Raw genomic sequence first — 3,855 nt, forward strand, 5'->3', positions numbered from 1 at the left:
AGAATACTCTATTCAGCTAGATTATCACTCAAATTTGAAGAAACTAAATAGAACTTCAGGGACAGGCAATAACTTAAGGGAATTCATAGCCTGGAAACCAGTTTTGCAAGAAGCATTAAAGGCGATTTTCAAAAAGATAATACAAATTTCTTAGCATTTGATATTGAATATGGCATTTAGTCATGGTTTTTATGCATGCCTTTTACTAGATAGAGGAAGGTATGTCTACTTAGAGCTTGCTAAGAGATATTATATGTTTTCAATACATATCATTTGATTTATGATGAATATTTTATGAGTAGGTGCTTTTTAAAGTTTTTCAGTTTTTTAAATATCTATGGAGATTTTCCTTACAAATTTTTCCTCATTCATTTTTATGTCTAAGCAGTACATAGAATATAATGGTTTCTAACATAAAGCCAATGCTTTCTTAGAATAAAACACACTTCTATACTTTTATAGGCTTATTCAGATTTTCCTCCTTAAATTTTTCTCAATTCTCTTAACTCTTACTAAATTTTACATTGTAAGATTTGTCTTTTATGTATCACTTGTAGTCCTGTTGATCTTCGATTTGCTTGAGTGGGCGCCAGTAACATCTCCATTTGTCCCTGTCACGAGCCAGTGCAGCCCAATGATATTTGCTTGTTCCAGGAACAGGAAGAGCCTCAAATCGTTCATTCAGAGTTTTGAAGAAGAAATCTGACCATCTAGTTGGTGGGCGGCCACAAGGTCTTCTGACGTCCCATGGAATCCAGTCGGTAACAGCTCTAGTCCAGCGGTCGTCTCTGAATCGCATTACGTGACCGGCCCATCTGATTTTTGATGGCTTGGCAAATGAGACAGCATCCCTGAGTTTTGACCATCAACGGAGGTCAGAACTCCGGATTCCTTCTCTCACTTGAGTGAGACATGATATTCCCAGCATAGCTCTTTCGATTCCTCTTTGGGATACCCTAATAGCATTCTCATCCTGTTTGCGTAGGGCCCAGGTCTCTGAGGCATATGTTAGTGCAGGAAGAATGGTGGAATCGAAAAGATGTGCCGGAGTCGGAGGTTCTTCATTCTCTTAACCACCTCTTTGACACTCTTGAATGCATTCCATGCTGCTCTCTTCCTCCTGTGCAGTTCTGTCACCAAGTCGTTCCTCATGTTGATTTCTCGACCCAGGTACACATAACTTCTGCATTTGGAGATATTCATTCCATTGAGAGCAAATGGAGCTTCAGGGACCAGTTAATTTTTCATGAACATCGTCTTGTTGAAATTCAGCTGCAAACTGACCTTTCCACACTTGAGGTCGAAGTCGGTCAGCATTTGTGCCGCTTGGCTAATGTTTGGTGTTATGAGAATGATGTCATCAGCGAAGCAGAGGTGGTGTAATTGCCGACCATCTATCTTCACTCCCGTACCTTCCCATTCCAGTCATCACATGATGTTCTCAAGGGCGGCACTGAAGAGTTTTGGTGAAATGGTATCACCCTGCCGCACTCCTCTCTTTACATCAATGATCACTTCCTTGTAGAATGGTAATATCCTGGTGGTGAATTCACAAAACAGCTCGAGGAGGATTTTGATATACTGGGTTTGAATGCCCTGTTTGGCCAGGGCTCCAATGATCGCCTCAGTCTCAATAGAATCGAAGGCCTTCTTTAAGTCGATGAACGTTAGACAGAGCGGCAGCTTGAACTCTTGTGAAACTTCAATGAGTTTGGTCACTGTGTGGATATGGTCTATCGTGCTGAATCCCCTTCGGAACCCAGCTTGCTCACATGGTTGTCCTTCGTCTAGTGTTCTGCCTATTCTATTCAGGATGACACGAGTGAACAACTTGTAGACGGCAGACAGCAGGCAGATTGGGCGATAGTTGCCGATGTCGTGGATGTCTCCCTTCTTGCAACAGAATGGTCCTACTGGTTTTCCACTGGGACGGAAACTTGCGTTCAGACAGGTAGCGTGTGAAGAGTCGGGCCAGTGTATTGGTGAGTTCTGGCGGCAGGTTCTTTAGGTGTTCGGGTCTGACCTTGTTTGGACCAGGTGCTGTTCACGTCTTTACCAGCGAAATGGCGTGTCTGATTTCAGAAGGAAGAACGTTGGGAACGACATATCCATCCTGCGGAATTTGGTATGTGGGCAGGTGGACATGGCTGTCAAAGAGATCTGAGTAGAAGTCGTGAATAATTTTTTCCATTGCCTTTCTGGAGGATGTGATAGATCCATCGGGACGTTGGAGGGCAGTCATCTTGGTCTTGTAGTTGGCGAAGGACAGGCGAGCGTTGAGAATACTTTTCCTGGCCTCTGCTGCACTGGCCAACACTGCTGCTCTTCTCTCTTTGAGGTCTTCCTTTATCGCATCTCTGCACAGCTTTGTGAGCTCGGACATTAGCTTATGGTTGCCTGAGGCTCATGCCAAACCACGTTGACAAATGAGCTCGAGAGTTTCCGAAGACAGGCGTCTGTTTGTGGCTTTCTCACTCTCGGCATTCTTCGCACAGACATGAAGGTGCTGAACCAGTCGATCGTATTGCTTGTCGATGTTGTCAGGACGGCATCTTCCCACGTTGCTGCAATAGTGCCAAAGAGCTCCCAGTTGGTGGTCATTCTGGGAGTTGTCTTCTTAAACTTAAATTTTGCAGACTTTTCTCCCTGCTCTGTGAAGTAGAATTTCGCACAAAGGAGACGGTGGTCTGATCCCGTTTGGAATTTTGGGACAACAGCGACATCGGTCAGGCAAAACCTTCGATTGAATATGATGTGGTCAATTTCATTGTGGAACTGTCCACCGGGAGACTCCCATGTCCAGTGTTTAGATATGGCCTTCTGGAACTGTGAGTTACCATGGATGGTCTTGGTCGACATGATGAATTCAAACAGTCTGATCGTTCCATTCTAGGCCATGTATCCCAATGTGGAGTTCTTCGGGCAACTTTCTCAAACCTATCTTGGCATTAAAATCACCAACAATGATCTTGTAGAAGGTGTGGTCTTCTTTATAGAACTTCTCCAGTTCCATGTAGAACCTCTCAATTTCTTCTTCATTGTAGTTGGAAGTTGGTACGTAGACGATGAAGATAGAAACTGCAGGCAGTGAGCCACATCTATTCAAATGTAATCGTCCAATTCGGGTTGTTAGGCATTCGAATGAATCGATGCTCATGGCCAAGTTTGTGTTGACAAGGACACCAACGCCATCAACGCCTCTGTTGTCACATGTTCCGAGGAACAATTCTCCAGTGTCAAAAATGGTGTGATGTGATTGATGTCTCCTCCTTTCGGTCAGAACAATGATAATGTACTTGATCTTCTGCACTTACACCATCAGGTCCTCGATGGATGCTTCTGGTGCTAGTGTCCACGTGTTGAAAGTACAGACAATCATTTTAGTCTTTCTTCTTTTGGCAGTCTAGTTCATCCCAAGATTTTTTCAGCCTCTCTTTGCTCATCTTTTTTAATGCTGCCTTATTGGGGGCTCTTTTGGTGACAGGTGAATGAGGCCAATTGTTGTTACTGTTGTTGGCATATCTAATATACCACGGGTAGCTTGCTAGGCTCTGCCGTGCAGGCGAGATACTCTCGGTAGCTTGCCAGGCTCTCCAAGAGGGATGGAGGCTTTTAGGGCGGACTCCAATAGCCCTTAGAGGTGTTACCATGGTTCATACCAAATTTGAACCCTATCAAATATGGTGTGGGAATAATAGGTACTGAGTGTTTTATGGTGTGTCGCGCAGCCACAAAGCAGCCACGTGCAGTCCAGAGAGCAACCTGGAGGGTGGTGGTGGCTGGGTAGTGGATGTAGTGGGGGTCGGCCAGTGAGGTATTTATCTTGGTTAGGGTGGGGCGTCTGGGTTGAACCCC

At 44.6% G+C, this 3,855-nt stretch overlaps 1 pseudogene; it reads right to left on the reverse strand.

The window, feature by feature from the left end:
* Positions 1–547: 547 nt before the first annotated feature.
* On the reverse strand, positions 548–3,013 carry LOC129403657 (uncharacterized; annotated as a pseudogene).
* Between the last annotated feature and the right edge of the window lie 842 nt (positions 3,014–3,855).

The sequence above is a fragment of the Sorex araneus genome, chromosome 3 (genome assembly GCF_027595985.1).
Source record: "Sorex araneus isolate mSorAra2 chromosome 3, mSorAra2.pri, whole genome shotgun sequence".
In the NCBI taxonomy this organism is placed as follows: Eukaryota; Metazoa; Chordata; class Mammalia; order Eulipotyphla; family Soricidae; genus Sorex; species Sorex araneus.